This window comes from Bidens hawaiensis, unplaced genomic scaffold, assembly GCF_021521415.1.
Source record: "Bidens hawaiensis isolate Kalapana, Puna unplaced genomic scaffold, B.hawaiensis_p1.1 tig00033241_1, whole genome shotgun sequence".
Classification (NCBI taxonomy): Eukaryota; Viridiplantae; Streptophyta; class Magnoliopsida; order Asterales; family Asteraceae; genus Bidens; species Bidens hawaiensis.
The window spans coordinates 114,683-134,314 of NW_027495701.1; the positions used below are offsets into that span (position 1 = coordinate 114,683).

The following is a 19,632-nucleotide window of genomic DNA, read 5'->3' on the forward strand; positions in this document are numbered from 1 at the left end:
GTTTAGGCCCTAGTATTCTATTTGTTATTTACATCTACATCTCTTTACTTTCTATTATTGAAGAAAATCAAGTATGACTCAAGATCATGAAATTACTAATTTGATCGTTACTAATTTGAACAACAATATCTTTCTTTTGAGTTTTGACACCTAAAATTCTCTTACCTTAAGGTTGCAAGTATTTGAACCAACAATTACATTTGTAAACGCAAGCATCATACCACTAAATCAATAAATCATGATTTGTATCTTATTATCTTTTTAGAACTTTTAAAGTAGTCTTAATAGAATATTTTGTTACGTTCACTTCTATTCATTTATTCTACTGATGATACTTTAACATGCTAACTAGAAGAAACGACACTGCGGCTAGCTCGGTTAATTAGAAAAAATAAATAATTTAGGTCCGGCTATCAGGGGTAAGCCCACTATATCCTGTTTCGGGGAAACCACTGTGATCGGGTTTGAACTTAAGACCTTACATACTACAATCCAAATTTTCACTTGTTTGAACTTAAGACCTTACATACTACAATCCAAATTTTCACTTCTCCTCCAATGTCCAATAACTGTTAAACTAAATTCATGTAACTACAAGCAACGGGCAAGATGATAGAGAGAATTGAATGCTTTATAGTTTATATTGCAAGTACGTCTAATGCAATAAATGTCGTTAATAAGCACATGGGTGCATTTACTACTAACAAGGGAACACTAGTGCTCCCACTCGGTAGTAATTTTTATGGTGTTATATCGATCAATAGGGTGGGAGTTGTGTGTATGGTTGAAGATTTCGATTACATGTAACACCCTAAGTATGAAAACATATTTATTATACAATTTAGTATGAACAAATGGTTTCAACAAAATTTCTTTCCATACGATGAGTTACACTTATAACATCAATTATATAAACGTCAAATTTCCAACAACTTTATATGCCTTTACAATGTACTGATAACTTTAAACATTCCACAATGATATGATTTAGACTTAAAACTTGTATGTTGATAATAAGATTTAGACTTTAAAACTATATAAGCATATAAAACAGATACTTAAAAAACGTTAACTAAACAAACAAAAGGAATTTTTCAAATATATGTAAATAGCAACAAAGTTTTATTCTACAAATTAATTACCTATATTTCAGAATGAGGAACGTATGTCATACTTTTCTATAGAGCAAGCCAAGAACAAGTTTCTCAAGTCCCTACATGTCAAGTTAAACAACGTTTGCATGAAATACCTACAATCTTTTGTTTTCTTTTTGAATGGGAAAATACCTTATATGGTTTAACAAAACATTTTTTATACAAGTGCGCGGTATAGATATACCTTGGGGTGGGTTTATTCGGAAATCGCAAAAAGTAGGGGACCGGAGAAGTAGATAACCATATATTTTACACGCAAAACATTAAAAAAAATCATTTTTAGATACTTTTGGATCTTTTGCATACAAACACACTTAGAATCCACTTTAACAAAAAAAAATAAAAAAAGTTACAAAAAAATATTAATTTTACAAAAATGAGTATTTGATTTGAACACCATCTATATGTGTTTATATGCTTGGGTTTTCGGTACCCGCGGTGTTCCCGTCTGGGCGGAGGTGGTACTGGACCCGTCATTCAGACACTCGGACCCTAAGTGTTTTTAGAAGCAATGTAGTTTGCTTTGTCATTGTAACGAGTTAGAAATGCAGTTATAGTAAGGCAAGGATATTTGCATGAATAAACTTAATACAAAACAACAAAGAATCACTTGGAAGTTGGACGTGCTCTTGTCACCAAGAATTGATATAGGACCCATTAATAAAACGAATAAATAATGCGTTGTAATGAGGTTATGCATATATATATATATACATATATATATATATATATATTGCTAGCAATATATATTTCTTGGCTTGAAACACGTGTATGTAGTTACATTTTGTAAAGGGTATACTGTATACACGTATAGGAAAGAATAATATAAGCTCAACTGTTGAATAATAAAAAGAAAAGCAAACTGATTTGAAGAATCTTTGCAGCTTTTTATAACTTGTGCAAGAGAAGTAACTTGCTCTCATATATAGGTGCATTCGTTATATATTCCTTTGATGCCAAGGCTAGCAGCAAAGCATAATCCTGTTAAACCCCCGTTAAAAGTCATATTCTTCCATCACAATTGAAGATCTATATAAAGAAGACCTACATGCTATTTGAATACTTTTAGGGTTGCTCCATATGCTACATCTTTAAGCTCTTTATGGTGTTGTTCATGCAAACAAAAGAAGAATGTACAACGGTAAAGGTAAGTTGTTAAGTAGCTTCTTAGATTTTGCATGAAAGAAGTTTTAAAAGGCTAGGTAATTAAAGATTAGGTACACATTTTTAAGGAGATATCCTGCTCCTGTTTTGGCATATGCCTAGACATATAGGGTTTGGGATGAGGCGAATAATTAGTCGTTAACGTTCGGAAACATTTATTTTAATTGAACAGGGTACACCCATTGGAATGAATGAGACTCGAACGGGTGACATTCCCTAGATGAAGTCACTGGGTACCACTAGAGCACTGTTCATTTTGTTTTCAGAAACCATTCTAGTCTTGAGATTTATGGTTTGATAAGTGTATTTTGGATTAAAAGTTCAACTTTAGAAACAGTCGCAAAAAGGGTGTGGCAATCCTTTGTTATCGAGACAACTAAAACCGATCACAAATTATATTCACTTGTTGGGGTTGTAAGGCATCCATAAAATTGGTTAGCCAAGGATATTTTAATGACGCAATTATATTAATCTCATAACTATTTTGATAAATTCATTAAGGCCCTTATCAATTTGCTTCGGATTAGATCTTGTAACATAATTCGATCTTAGGTTTCATATTTAGTTGGGTTCGACTCATTCGATGTTAATTATGCAGGTTTAGAGATTCATGCGAGTTAACTAATTTATGTGGCAAGGTGATTCAACTTACTTCAACAGGTATATTGTTCTCCTATGTATTTCATTTTTACCTAGAACAATATATTATGTTTGCTCTTTTTAGATGGAGAACAAAGCTTTATTGTTTTCAAATCTTTTTGTCTGGCTTGATTTTGTTGATTATGCACACCGCACATTATTTTATATTATGACGTAGATAATCTTTTAGTTGTTCAACTTTTACAAATTCTTACATAAAAATTTAGCAATATTATAATTTTAATTAATGGAGACTTGTATTAAGCTAACAAAACAATAATAGAATGAAGACAAAGAAACCCAGAGGACAGAGATCTTATTTGGCCCGATGAAACACAACGCCTTAAAAATCAAACATAAACAAACAACTAAACAAAGACGATCAGTGGTTTACGAATGGTGGATCGGCGCCTCTTTTATAGGCTGCCGGAGTTGTTGAGAGACCGTCACGACAACGTGACATATCGTTATTTCTAATTAGTACAACATTTTACTTAGACACTAACTTTACTAATAAAGATTCTGACTAAGTTTAACTATTCCTTTGTTGGTTCAGGCCCCACACTCCACACAACAGTTAACGTATATATGTATGTAGTATGTGAAGTAATTCGTAGAAACAAGGAAACTTCAAAAGCTTATGTATATTATATTGAAAGAAGGTGTACTACTGAAAAGCAAACTCTAGCCTATTTATAAATAAGAAAAAAACACATGCTAAAAGCTTTGTCCAAGATCCCTTAAATCAGCAACAAACTGACGTTCTTTAGCCCCCAATAAACTCGGTCAAACAAAGACTAAATCTTCCACAAACCCACTAGATTGACATGGGTAACCCATTTTCTTGCTAACCTATTTCAGATCTTCGACCCGTATCCGCTTCATGCGACTTGAACCGTACTCGACCCATAACATCAAGATTATACCCAACATCCTTAATTAACAAACTGACGAGATCTTTAACAAGATTGGATTAATTCCAACATTCTTTACTTTTGATCTTGTAATAGTGCTTGATTATCTTCATAACAAGTGAATTAGTTAGCCACCTCCTAGTTTTGACTTCTTTGAACAATATTGGATCTTCGACCAAACCATGGTCACATCCAAATTTTAATTCTTTTCGTGTTGTAACTCGGTCTTTCAAAACTACTAAACAAAAGCTATCCTTATAGCTCGGTTTACCACTTATTTTACGAGTCATGTTGTTCTATCTATACTTCTAAAACTCAACTCCTACCGATCAATTTATTGTTCGATTCCTGCCCGTCGATAAACTGATCAAATACCTGCTACTAATTTAAACCTTGTTTGATGATTTCTGGCCAGTACCTGCCTTCACCGACTCTCAGTCTTCCTGATCTATGTTGACAAAATAAATCGAACTGGTCGAGTCACACAAACTTGTGAGAACAACCCACTGGTTTTTTGAAAACAGTGGATTTGATCAAACCTCTGCAAATTGCTTTTGATCAATTTCTTTCTGGATCGAGTTTATGATCTTATGTTACATGCTAGAAACAGCCTGATATTTTTTATCAGTCGCTACCGGATTTGATCAAGACCCTGCTAACCTGTTATTGATCAACTATTTGCTGGATTGAAATATTATTCTTCTATTACTTGACTAGCCTTTTCTTTTAAAAATACCCTTCGTAAAAAAAGTTGCTTTTTTCTCCTTCAAGTTCCAAAATTTCCCTTACACCGCTTGTACTGAGGGGGCTTTTGTTAACAAAAAGAATCGTCACGCTTAAAGGGCATTAACTAACTAAACCAATAAAATGGTTTAACCAAGTTATGTAATCTCCTTTTTTTATTAAAATATGGATAAGTGAGTGTGATTAGTTGAAAAAGTTGTGGCCCTTTAACAAGTGGTTAATAGGTTTGGAAACTTTTCTTTTGTCTGCCACACTATATATTTGAGAAAAGTATGTATTTTTAAACCCAATTACCAAATTTATTTAAGTCAATTTTTATAAAATAAATATTGCACAATCCAAATCATAACTCAATAAGCCCATTAAAATATTAAATTGCTTAAACTCAATTAAAAAAAAGTCTTTTACATGAGGCCCAATTTATCTCGCATTCGATCAATTTTTTTTAACGAATCTCGGGAAGGGCCATGGTCTGCCATATTGATACATGATGAAGATCCTTGAGTTTGCCATTTTTTAAGCCTTGATGACTCCTCTATGTACGTGCACATGGCTTCCCAATTGCCTAACAGATAGTTTCGCTTCCTTGTGTTAAACATATGACTCCTCTATGTACGTGATGGCGTTGGTCGCCTAACTCTGCTACTCCTACCGATGAACTGATTCCCACCAATGTTGAGCACTTCGGTCACCACTGTTGCTACCATGCTTCACAGCTGTGAGCATTTCCTTGTCACCACACGACCTGTTAGTGTGAACACCACGGTACCACTGCCAACCATTGTTGATCACATTCAGTCTTTTCTACCCATTACACATCTCTCTTTTCATCAAATGCTTTGTCCTTGGCATAGAAGGTTGTGATCTTCGCTTCTTTGGAAGCGGTATTGGTTATCGAACAAAATTTTGATGTGATTATCCTGGTGTATTGATTACCGAAACAATAGATTTTTTGTTGTTATAGAAAAAACTTATATTGTCAGTTTTGAAGTACATGGGTAGTTATGACGATAAGCAATAGTTGCATATTTGGAGGTGCTTTAAACGAGTTTCAGAATGGCAAGGGGGTAAAGTGAACACCATAACAAATCAGTTAACGCCTATTGTATGTATTTTTATCAAATTAGTTATAGTTTTTCAATCTATTTCGTTTATCTTATAATCACTCATCAATAAAATCGACTACGAGTGGTTCTTGATACCCAATTCTATTCAATTCGTTGGTGTTTAGGTAGCAAGTGGGATCATATCCTTGTTGGCTCGATTCAGTGAATTTTATCATTTATTCTGCAATTGGAAATCAAGGTGGTTTCCACTAAGTTTAAACTAGTGAAGTTTGATGGAAGAAATATATTCAGCCTTTGGAGAGTCAAGATGCATGTCCTGTTAGTTCATCGGGGATCTCCAATGCCTTGTTGGGTGAACCAAACATTCCAAAGGGTTTCGCCAACAAAGTGAAGAAAGATATTCTTGAAAAAACTCATAATTCAATCATTCTTAGCATTGGAGATCGAGTTCTCCGAGAAGTGTCCAATGAGATGAATGCATCTGGTGTTTCGGCCGAATTAGAGTGATTATATATGACTAAATCATTGGTAAATGAAGAAGAGGTTGTATACTTTTAATATGAATTCTTGTAACTCTTGAAGATCATACATATGAGCTCAACAAACTCAGCTAGGATGTTGAGAACATTGAGGTGGCATTAGAAGATGAAGTACATGGCTTCTCAATTACATAATCGATAGTTCCTTGGCTATCATTTTCCTAACATCCTTTCCGTCTTCTTTTGAGCAGTTTATTGACACCCTTGACCATGGATGAGTTTTAGCAGCTCTGAATTTAGAAGAATTAAAGATGAAATTCGATAAGAATGAAGATTGTGGAGAAAGGTTATTTGATAGAGAAAGGTCGGATCAAAGGGGCCAAGTCCAAGATTCAATCAAGATCAAAATCCAAGTTTAAGAGAAGGTGTTTCTTGTGAAATTATGAGAAGCATTTGAAGAGAGATTGTCAAGATCTTATGAAGAATGGTGAAAGTAGTACTTTAAAAGTGCAAAATAGTCATAGAGATTAGTCTAATGATTAATCAGAGGGCTATGACAGTGCTGATGTGTACTGTGTAGACAATCATAGTGGAATGATCAATGGGTGATAGATTTTGGGTGTTCATTATTCCACAAGACACCTTTTAAAGAATTCGTTAAAGAAACAAAGCAATAAGATCTTGCAACTATGAAGTTGGGAGATGACATTCTTTGTCAAGCTTTATGATCAAGAAGTGTCACTCTAACGATGAAGAATGGAATGGTGTTTGATCTCAAAGATTTAAGGTATATTCCTAACTTGAAAAGTAGTATGTCACTTGGTAGTTTTAAGAAATTAGGGTATCATGTGAAGTTGAAAGACGGAAAGGCTAGAGTTATTAAGAGATCTATATGTTAGTTATGTTTGGTACTAGGAAAGACAATAACGTTTACTTGTTAGATGGTGTTGTTAAATTGCCTAGTTCAGTGAATAACGTGCAAGAAGACACTTAGAGTGCAACTTTTTTTGTGGCACAATAGGCTAGGTAATGTTAGTGTTTAGGGTCTTTTTGAGTTAAAAAAAATATAAGTCCTAGATAAACTAACATCAGTATGTGTGAGAGCTGTGTTCTTGGTAAGAATTAAAGGGTGTTTTGCAGGGTTAGACATCCCACAAGGGGTATTTTAGACTATGTCTATTATGATATTTGGGGCTGCAAAACTTGATTCTCTTAGTGGTTCTAGATACTTCTTATCCATCATAGATGATTTCTCTAGGATGGAATGGGTGTACATAATAAAGAAAAAGAGTGACGCCTTTGAAAAGTTCAAATAATGGAAGATATTGATGGAGAATTAATCTAACAAGAAGCTTAAGAAACTAAGAACTAATAATGGTTAGATTTTGTAGTTAAGAGCTTTAAAAATGATGACTCCTATGGAAGTTTGGTCAGGGAAAAAATAGGATTACAATGGCCTGAGGGTGTTTGGATAATTGCTTATGCACATGCTAACCAGGGGAAGTTGAAACCCATGACTATAAAGTGTGTGTTTCTTGGTTACACGGAAGGTGTTAAAGGGCATAAACTGTGGAGTTTGGAAGGCAAGGGTAAAAAGGTCATTGTCAATAGAGATGTGAAGTTCAATGAGAGGTCATGTATAAAAATGTGATGAGTGGTGCAAGCTCATCTATTAGTGGTTCAGTAAGTGGTGATGGTGTCCAGATTGAGGTGGAGCCTAATATTTTTGAAACTTGGAGCCTAATATTTTTAAAACTTGTACAAAACAAGACATTAATATTTATGTCAATAATGAAAGCAGTCCTAGTATTGCCAGAGATTAGCAAAGGAGAACAATTGTGGAACCACTAAGGTTTAAACAAGGTGATGATATCTCTGCATTTTCATTTATGGTTGCAGAGTATGAAAACTTGTTTGACCACTTACATATGAAGAAGCATTTAATATACTTGATAGAGTTAAGTGTATTAAAGAAATGAATGAGGTAATGGGTTCACTGTATAAGAGTGAGTCTTGGGAACTTGTTGAGAAGCTTGATAACAAGAAGTTGGTATCTTGTAAGTGGATGTTTAAAACGAGGTAAGTTGCAAAAGGCTAGTGTTAACTATAATGAGATCTTCTGACCTATAGTCAATAATTCCTCTACAAGGGTTATCTGTCATAACTACCTCACTTGATTTAGAGTTGGAGAAGTTAGATGTGAAGACAATATTTTTACCTGGCAATTTGAAAGAAATGATACACTTGAAACACCCAAAAGGTTTTGAGGTTAAAGGAAGTGAAGACAAAGTCTGCTTGTTGAAGAAATCTTTGTATAGCCTGAAGTAGTCACCAAGGCAATGATACACGAGATTTGATTATTACATTATAAGCAATGAGTTCAAGAGAAGCCCTTATGAATGTTTTGTTTATTATAAAGAATATAGCAGTGTATATTTGTTTATATATGCACATGTATGTTGATGATACGCTTGTAGCCTGTCAAGATATAAGTGAAATTAAAGCTATAAAGCGGATGTTAATGATGGAATTTGATATGAAGGAGAGAAGCTAAGAAGATTTTGTGAATGGAAATCTTGAGAGATAGAGGCCTAAACAACTATAATTGACTCTCAAAGTTCATATATACACAATTATGACAAGCTATGGGTTGTCATATGATAAAACAAAGTCTGTGACGACCCTTATGGTTTCTCATTTCAAACTTTCTACTGATAATTCTCCTAAGAGTGATGATGATAAGGCTTATATGGAGAAAGTACCTTATGGTAATGCAGTTAGCAACCTAATGTATTTCATGGTTCGTTGAAAAGACCTAACATTGGGTATGTTGTTATTATGGTGAGCATGTATTTTATCAAATCCTGGTAAAGAACATTGGAATGTAGTTAGATGGATACTTAGAAATCTGAAAGGTACTGATTCTTATGGTTTAGTGTTTGGACACAAAGCTGAAACCATGGGCAATTTGGTCATTGGTCATGTGGACTCAGATTAGATTATGCAGAAGACTTGGTAGGGCATGTTTATAATTGGGTATACATTCAAGTATTAAGAAATGTAGTAAGTTCGAAAGCTGAGTTGCAAAAGTTCGTGGCTCATAGCTTTAACAGAAGATGTTAGGATTATGGATTAAAGGCTTTGTTCAAGATCTAGGGGTACAACTTGATGATGCAATGATTTATTGTGATAATCAAGGGGTTGTGCAACTCTCTAAGAGCATTGAGAGAACCAAATATATCAAAGTAAAATTGCATTTTATTAGAGATGTAGTTAATTCAAAGGAGATAAAGGTGGAACAAGTAAAATCACTGGAAAATCCCGCTAATATGTTAAAAACAGTGCTTTCATGTTCTAAATTCAACTTTTGTGTTGATGTTTTGGGAATTGCTTGAAGATATTTAACAATTTTGGTGGACATTGTCATAGAAAAAGCTTATAGTTGTCAGTTTTCGAAGTACATGGGTAGTTATACCAACAAGCAGTAGTTGCATATCTAGGCTTGTTTTAAACGAGTTTCAAATAGCAAGGGATAAAGTGAAAATCATAGCAAAATAGTTAACGACTATTAAGATAACATCGGGGAATTAAGGTTTATATACCAATTGTATAGCTTTAATCAAATTAGTTCCTGTTCTTCCATTTCTTAACTTATGTAATAATCAATGATCAATAAAATCGATACGAGTGGTTTTTGATATCCCACTTTATTCAATTCGTTGGTTTTTTCGTAACAGTTGTAACTATTAATTGGTGGTTGATTTGACCCACTAGCTTTTATTTGATCGGGTTTGATACTGATTATAGCATTACAATGGTAGAACCCCGAATACCAAAAAACGCAAGATGGTTCTTGAAGCAAACTAGCTTCGACTTTTTTTATTAATGACTATAAAATAAACGACTCACATAGCGCAACTATATTTTAAGGTGTTGCTAAATGTACCCCCCCTCCATACCATATTTACTGAATATACTCCCCCTTAAACTTATCAAATCAATTATCACTAGCCCTTAACATGATTTATATACATATCAGACCCTAACATATTTTGTTTTTCACTTCATATTCTTTACTAAATATATCAAATTAAAAACTATTAAGCTACTCCCTCCGTCCCATTATAAGTGTCTAGGTTTGAAAAACACAAAGTTTAAGGTGGATTGAATGATTACTTTTTTTATATCAAATGACAATAATGCCCTTAAAAAGTGGGTCCATCAATATTGTTTATTAATGCCCTCAAAATTTATTGACTAATAAATTTTGAAAGTGGACACTTGTAATGGGACAAATAAAAATGGAAATGTGGACACTTATAATGGGACGGAGGGAGTATTATTATTAATTTATTTTTATTAGTATTTTATATTAAATAATTATAATTTTTTTATTTTAATAGCATTGTTTTATAAATATGATAATGAATTGACACTGTATAGAGAAAAATAAAATAAAAAAAATTTATATTTTTTTATTTAATATTTTAAAAGGAGACCATAAAATACGAAAGATTTTACAGGAAAGTGAAATTGTTAAAAATTAAAATTTCAAGGAAAATAATGTAACAAGTAAGAGAAAGGGTACATTTACTCATTTAGCATAACCCTATTTTTATTCAAACTTGGCTGATAAAGTCAAACTTCTAAATAAACCAGTTAGTACTTAGGAGACTTTTTAATACACTTCAAACACTCATGACCTTCATTTGAATTATCCTCTTATTTTTCTATTCTTTTCTTTTTATATCAAAATTATGGCAAAAGAAGAGCTGCAATAACAATTAAATGCCTTTTCTTTTTGTTGTCTACAAGACTCGGGTTCAATTTCATACTATTAGATTTGTGTATACCAAAAATACCTTTTGTCTCTTCCAATATTAAATCACACGCAAGTAAATGTTCGTATGCAAATTAACTAATGACTATTTTGGTGAAATGGACGTGACATGACTACATGGTATAACACACCTAAAAAATGCTCATTTTCGTGCCTTCTCTTAACTTTTGTTCAGTGGTATGAAGAAAAGATGCTAAATTGTTGTATTAACATTCACTAGTTACGTTGATAGGTGTGATATGATGGTAATACTTGTCTATTTTCTTAGACGATGAATACTAAAATGACTAACAAAATATGGCTTAATATTTGGCTATTAACATGAACTATGTTTGTTTTTTATTCTATCAGGTCGATTTTTGACGATTGTGTAAATATCATTCATCAATAAACGAGTATGGAAGTACTTATAGGTTTTGCTGGTAATCTTACTTCTGGCTAAACATGGAGAACAAGTTATTGCTAAAACTTACCGTCATGTGGGATATGTGTTGTACTATAGTAACTATATTAAAAGTTTAGAGGAACAAATGAACAAGTTAGAGAACAAATCAAAACAAGTCAAGATGGGAGTTGAAGAAGCCGTTAGAAATGGAGAAATTATTGCGCCACAGGTGGAAGAGTGGTTTACAAATGTGGAGATAGCTACCGAAGATTCTATTGAATTTCTAGATAAAGCTAGAGAAAATAAGGGTATCTTAAAAGGTTGGTTTCCAAATATTAAAAAATGTTACATGTTAGGCAAGAAGGCTAGGAAGAAGACTAAGAAGATTGCTGAGTTAACAAATGAAAATCTTACTAGGATAGCCTTCCCAGCACCTCCACTAGCAGTAGGAGACAGACCTGTAACAAATTTTAGAAACTTTGAATCTAGAATACCTACCATAAATCAGTTAATGAAGTGGTTAAAAGATGACAGCAGAAATATCATAAGCTTATGTGGTATGGGAGGATCAGGAAAGACAACAATGGTGGAGGAAGTTGCCAGGCGTGTAAAAGGGGAGAAATTGTTTGATGAGATCATATTTGCAGTGGTGTCCAAAGAACATGATCTGAAGACGGTTCAAGAAGGTCTGGCTAAATGGTTGGGATTAAGGTTCAAAAGTCCAGATTTCGACGGACGAGCAGATGAATTATGGAAATGGCTTCTCCAAAGCAAGAAAGGAAATCTTGTGATACTTGATGACGTGTGGAAATATATTGATTTGAAGAGAATTGGAATTCCTTTTGGAAAAGAATACAATAGCAAAGTGCTTTTGACTTCACGAAGCGAAGATGCATGTAGATCAATCGGCTGCAACGACATTTTAAGACTTGACATACTAACACATTCAGAAGCTTGGAGTCTTCTGGGAGAGATGGTTGGTGTATCGATACATGATCCGGAATTGCAAGAAACTGCATCGGAAATTGCACAAAGGTGTGGAGGTTTACCCATTGCTGTAGTGTGCCTTGGTAGGGCACTGAAGGACAAAAACAAGAAGTGTGGAATGATACACTTAAAAAACTGCAGAGATCTACTGTACCCGAAAATATGGAAGGCGTGAAGGAAGACGTTTATAAGTCTCTACAAGTAAGTTATGATCTGTTAGAGGACGAGGAAGCCCAGAAAATATTTATTTTGTGTTGTTTGTACCCAGAATATGCAAATGTCCGACTAGAAGCATTGGTACGTTGTGGAATTGGGTTGGATTTCTTTAAAGGAGTCTACTATTTAATAGGAGCAAGAGACAGGGTACATGCACTCACTGATAAACTTAAAAGTCGCTTTCTGTTGCTATCTGGTGACAGAAAATCCACAGTGAAGATACATAATGTTGTACGTACGGTAGGAATATCAGTCGCGTCTACATCAAAGTTAAACATGGAACAATTTAGTGCAATGGTGATCCATGAGGATAGATGGCCTAGAGGTATAACCTATAAAGATTACCATGCTGTTTCAGTTGTATCGAATGAATTGTCTGAGATACCTTCACACAGATTGAATTTCCAAAGACTTGAACTTCTACAACTCGCGTGCCCAAATCTCTCTTTAGACAAACTGAATAGCATGTTTGAGGGAATGAGAAAGTTAAGAGTTGTTGAATTGTGGAACATGTCTATATTATCATTATCATCATTACTAATTTATCTGCCTAGAGACATTTTCGCATTGTGTATGGACTGCAAAATGGAAAATATTGGAGATATCAGGCCAGAGGAGTTCACGAATCTTGAAATACTAAGTTTAGGAAATTGCGACATCAGAGAGGTGCCCATGAAGATGGGAAACTTTACTAATTTGAAGCTTCTAGACTTGAGTCGTTGCCACTCGCTTGAAAGAATCGCTCCTGGCGTCATCGCAAGCTTGTCTCAACTAGAAGAACTAGACACGGGATCAAAGTGGTGGGGAGAAGAGGAAGGTGATGTGAGCCTCTCTGAATTAGAGTCCTTGACTAACTTAATATATTTAGGGATTCGCATTACATCATCAAATATCCTTCCTAAAAACTCTCTCTTTGCAAAATTACAAAGGTTTGTGATTTCTGTAGGAGTTCATAACGAAAAAACGCGCTCCTTCAATAACAAGATGTTGTTGCTGAAGCATGAGAGTACAGAAACACATTTAGCTGGTGGCATTGACAAATTGTTAAAGAAGAATACCGAAAAGGTATTCTTGTCCGGGGATGGCATAAAAATTGCTCTAAAGGAGCTAGTTCCGGGTGGTTTTCAGCAAGTGAAGAACTTAACAGTTGAATGTTGTAATAGTGAAGGGATAGAATATCTTTCTGATTACAGCTACTCGTCGAATGGTCCAGGTGTCTTCAGTAATTTAGAAAAGTTGCGCATGGAAAAAATGTGGCTTTTAAAGGGTATATTACGTCACAACGGCCAAGCACTTCCAACTAAATCGTTTTCCCGGTTACGCAAGATCCATCTTTCTGTTTTACCTGAAATTACTCATCTGTTTACACAGTCAGTAGCAAAGAATTTGGTGCTACTTGAAAGCCTTCATATAGAATACTGCACAAATATGCAACAAGTCATTTTCAATCCATGGCCTACCAAACTGGAAAGTACCACCGAAAATAAGATTCCGTTCCCAAAGTTAACCGAATTAATTCTCAATGATGTTGTAAACCTCATTTGCTTTTCCCAAGGGGCCAACCTGCAAGTCGAGTTTCCTCAACTGAAAGTGTTAAAGCTTGAATATTTACAGAATTTCTCTACCTTTTGTCCTGAAGAGATCAACATGATTTCTAAGACTAACAATAGAGGTGCAAAGTTTCAATCTCTGGTCGACCACAAGGTTTATCTCTACCCACATCTTCATTATTAAATTGCCAAAATTTTAACATCTTGTGTTATTATATTGGATTGTCTTGATATAAGGTATTATGTTTTTGCTTTGTAGCTCTTTAACAGGAAAATGTTTGTCTAGTTGTCTTACTATAGCATGCAAAATCTTATCCTGGCCTTTAACTTATAGTAGAAGTAAAGTAGGTTGTCATTTTCATTACTGAAGTGTCAATTCTTAAAGAGTATTTCAGCTATGTACATGACTTATGTACTCTTGAATGTTAAGTTGTGCTATATGTCTTCTATGACCCAAACATGATTCCAGTATTCTTCTTGCATCTCTTCCAATTTGCTTCGTTTTTGATTTTATTTTTAAGGTTTATGATCAATATCATTAGAGATTCTGGATAAGCTTGGAGTTGGTCTTGGAGTCTCATTTAAACTTTTTAAAGAGTTCAAAGGAAATTTCTAACATTATATGGGTGCGCGTTACTTGCATTTATTGTCCAATGGATTTTGCTGAAGTTAAAATGTTTCCTGGAGAGTTATAATTTGTATGTGAGCGTTATAAAGTTCATCGGTTATGTTGTTTCTGGAAAGATAATGTAAAGCTCTTCATTACCTATAGTTGCATATGCCATTTCCAAGTGTAACCTTGCGCTTTTATATAAGATCTCATATTTATCACTCCACATATTTGCTAAATTGCTTTAAAGATATGTTTGACACACTATCTAAAATATTGTAGGTAGAATTTTCAAGCTTGGCTGAACTGACAATCACGAACGTCGTCAATATTAAGGAAGTTTGGTGTGGTCACCTTCCAAATCTAGTACATCTACAAGGACTCTATATTCAGTTCTGTCATATGATGGAAGAAGTTATTTCAATCCAAAGACCCTCTATAACTACAACAGAAGAAAGGATTGTGTTCCTCAAACTAAAAGAAGTAATCCTGTTTGGTTTGAACAGGCTTACTTATTTTTGCAGAGGGATAGATCATGTTGAGTTCCTCAATTGAGAGTTTTACGCCTACGTTGGCTAACACATTTCAGAACTTTCTGTCAAGAAGATACCACTGGCCGCCCATCTTCGGTCTTTGATGACAAGGTATAATTGTACATGGATTTGTTATTTGATCATTTTCTGTCCTTCATCAGGTCATGAACCAGTTGTCAAAGAAACTAGTTGTAAACTGCTTGGAAACAAGGAAAAACTATTACTTTATATAACAAACAAACATACCTAAAAAGATCACATTAATAGTAAATCTGACTATGGTGTGGTAAGAAAACGAAGAGTCCTAAGATTTACGCTATAGAATAATTACTTAGTTGTATCAACTCTTATTATTCGGAGTGATTAATAAAAGTTTCATGGCATGTCTAGTTACACAAATCTCGAGTTTGGTTTTAGGTACTCTGTTGCATCGATAACCAATTGAAACCTTCAAGCATTTTCAGGTATTCACTAAAAACATATATTTCAACTATAATTAAGCTTCAACAACAGATCTAGTGAACTAGTTAGTCAAATTCTGTAACATCTATAATTAGTATAAAAAGTGATGTTCAATCAATATATATTTGCTTTAATATGTAGGTCACATTTCCTAGTCTGGAGACACTTGAAGTTTCTGAACTCGATAGCGTTGAAGAGTTATGGTCCAGCCAACTTGCACCTAGCCAGTTTGGTAAACTAAAATCTCTTAGAGTTGATAAATGTCACAAACTGGTGAACATATTTCCGTCCGATTTGCAAACATCATTTCCATGTCTGGAAAAGTTAGAAGTTGAGAAGTGCGATTCACTTGAACATGTGTGGGGTTCCAAAGGAGTGCAAATCAGAAACCTGAAAAGTATATGATTGTCCTAAGTTGAACAATATGTGCTCTTTCCACACATTTAAAGGTCTTTCAAGTCTACAGATACTGGATATATGCAGATGCAAGATGATGGTAGCAGTAGTTGAAGATGACCATACACATGGAAAAATAAATGAAGTTGTATCCCTCAACCAATTGGAAGAAGTGAAGCTTGCATATTTGCCAAATCTTAATTACTTTTCCCACACTAAATGTGACATGGAGCTACCAGAACTAACCAAAGTGATTATCAAGGGTTGCCCAGATATGTACACTTTCTCTGTAAGTTCGGTCATCACACCGAACCTTAAGTTTGCGGTGGTTGATGATGTAGGGAGCTGGATGGGTGACCTCAACAGCACCATGCGAAACCGGTTTTCTAACTGGGAATAACAGGTATGTTTTCATTATCTTCCAGCATAACAGTCACTAGCATATACGTGAAAAGAATAAACATACAACAAACAAACAAACGTACCCGGTAGTATCCAGTATGGTCTAGGGTGGGTCCTTACTCCTTACCACACTCCTAAGACTACATCTTGTGGATTAGCTATCCAAATTGTTCACTTTGGTTGATGCATATTGTTTTGCTACCGGTGAGACTCTTAAGGAAAAATTGGCCACATCAATGAAGAAACCGTAGATAGCTATTACATGCCTAATGGCCGTAATCATTTTTTCTGCTCCTCGTTTTTTATTTGTTACAGGATTCCAGAAGGTAATAATCCCGATCATAAAACTATAAATTCGGATATATAGAGAAGTATGAGGATCGATGGACCAACAACGTATGTTCTTCAAGGAACTTGAACCAACACTGTACTTTAAATGAACACTTGGATACTTCAAAAAGATTGTTCATGGATTGTAATAAGAATTTATTTGCCTGAATTTTTATTTTAAATACTGGTATGATTTATTGGCGTCTATCTATATGAAAATAAATTACTACCCTTGTAAAAACTATGAAAAAGCGTTATTTTATTGATTTGAAAACTTCAAATACATGAATCAAATATCAATCACAATGATTTGTAGAGCAAAACCCTTAGCCAATTTGTTAAGAGATCATGGTCAAACCGAACAAATAGCGATTGCTAGATTGTAATTCAGACCGTGTTATAATATTAAAACTCTTACAAGAAAGCCCTATCACCCTAGCAGCCCATGAGAGACTTCAACAAAAACAAAAAACAGTTGTAGCGTAAACTTAAAAAAACAGCATTTCAAATTTAAATGAGAATGAACTGACTTGCTAAAACTGAAATCCCCTTCCATTTCAATTCCCAAATAAATCTAACATATAATGCATAACTTTTTACACAAAAAAAGTTAGTGTTGTGTTATATTCAACCCTTAGTTCTTAAAAGCATTAGCAAGTATTTTCCTTCTCTCTTTCAAAGTACAAAGTTATATCAAAATGTTTTGTCATGTCATGAAAGACACGATTTGAGTAGTTGCAATGTTATCAAGAAATGTTTTAACCGGAAGTGATGGATTACCCATATTCATCTTTTGAAACTCAACGACACCCAATGGTCGATCAAGAAACAATGTTTTGGTTCTTGCTTTTTCTAAGGAACAAGTCGACTGAATAACAGACAAATAAGCAAGGAAACAACCAAACCAGCTGAAAGTATCAGATTGAGAAACCTTATCACCTATGTTTCGAATAATCATCATAACTTATCGGGGCTATCTTAGTTGACTACGTATGATAATTATGAAGATTGTCAAACAATCGATCATTCTCATTCCTCCAATAGCTAGGTGTACATATACAAGGTATAACAATTAATTAGGAGATAATACAAGGAAAGGCAATCAGTACAAATCCATATAATTAATAAATACAAAATATATAACAAATACAGACGACTTGTTGTCGGGACATCTTTTCATAATGGTGGTTCCTTGTTTCCCCTTCTCACCCATGCTATAGTGGCGACATGTTGTCGGGACATATTGTGGCTGGGCAAAACACCGGAACCATTCTATGCCGAGGATATGTCGATGGGAAACCTCGTACTATATCATAATATCAATGACGTTCTATCTTCACTTTAGCCCTCATTGTTATATGGGGTGTTTGGGTGAACTTCTAAAACTTACTTATTTGATTTTGATTGTTGAAAAGTAAAAGGTGTTTGGCAAAACTCTTCCAAAAGTTTCAAATTAGAGCTTTTCAAAAGTGGCTTTTGCTTTTCAAAAAGAAAATAAGCAAATCTAAAAGCTCACCCAAACACCCCCCAAAAATGGGATTTCATGTAGTGCGTTGAGAATGCCTCAAATGGTATTGTATGACTTGACGACACACATTGTGCCTTAATATCATTCTTGAAGACAAGGACGCTTTCAAGTAGTGGTCAACAAAAAACTGGTTTCTCGAACCGGAATGGGTTATGAATCGAAACCGGTTTCGGATATTAACTGATACAACCTATACAGACCGACGGTTGCTAATTGGTTTTGGGTCCTACAATCATGAACTGACCCGATTGTTTTTCTTCAGGTTAAAAACTTGAACTGGTTCCTGCCATTAAAATAAATAAAAAAAAAACGATCTAGCCGTTGGAAATGGCACTGGTAAAAAATACTTTTTTTTTCTTTTTGCAATTTAACCCTTATTAGTATAAATAAGTATTGAATGTATTAGGTTCATTGCACCACTTCTTGAGTTCTAAAAAAACGCACAAGATTCAAAAAAACTCACAAATTCTCTACTCTCAAAACCTTTCGGATGACCTTCTCAAGTGTTCAAAGTAATAATGTTGGTGTTGGTGCATCCTCAAGTCAGCCAAACGTTTTTAAGATTCATCCAACAAATAGAAATCATGAAGTTTGGGTTTTTTTTGACAAGTGTGAAATGTCGAATGGGTGTTTTAGGCTTGATTCAAGAATTATAATTCTTTTTTTTTAAATCGTACTTGAACTCAACTTGAAAAAGTAACTTACAAAGCATTGTAAAGCGGCGAAAACCAATCAGGCCAGTGATTAAGGGCAAGTTGCAAATAGGGTAGGCGTTTAAAATTTTGTCGTCAAAATGGTTCGTGAGAGGATGGCACAAACCGACCGGTATAGCGGAACCATTTTTTATTCACGGTCAAAAGGAGGGGGGGGGTGTAATTCCCCATGCTTGCCGCCATAGCCCATGATTCACTAACCGTCCAAGCTTATATAATAAACTTCAAATGTTTTTTTTTTCTATGAGTGGTCGGGTTTTATCTATACGAAGAATGAGGCTCACTCCAACACAATGTCCTTGGCATCGTGCAATTGCTTAAAGGACCACTTGAATGCAGTGGAACGTATACAATTGAAGGAGATCTCGAAATTAGAAAATAGCTAAACAAGGAAGAAGTAGCAAAGGGAAAGGTGTTACCATTATCCAATGAAAAACAAATGTAGGACGAATATATAAAATCAAGTAGTACCGAACCGAAACCCAAAGAGGAAGTTGATGTCGTAATCAAGAACAAATA

The 19,632-nt window shown here is 34.5% G+C and overlaps 1 pseudogene across 1 annotated transcript; it reads left to right on the top strand.

Moving 5' to 3' along the window:
- Nucleotides 1-11,398: 11,398 nt before the first annotated feature.
- LOC143584693 (disease resistance protein At4g27190-like) lies at nucleotides 11,399-16,839 on the top strand (annotated as a pseudogene). The gene is made up of 3 exons (XR_013144400.1): nucleotides 11,399-14,293; nucleotides 15,032-15,393; nucleotides 15,886-16,839. The product of XR_013144400.1 is annotated as a disease resistance protein At4g27190-like (transcript).
- Nucleotides 16,840-19,632: the final 2,793 nt, after the last annotated feature.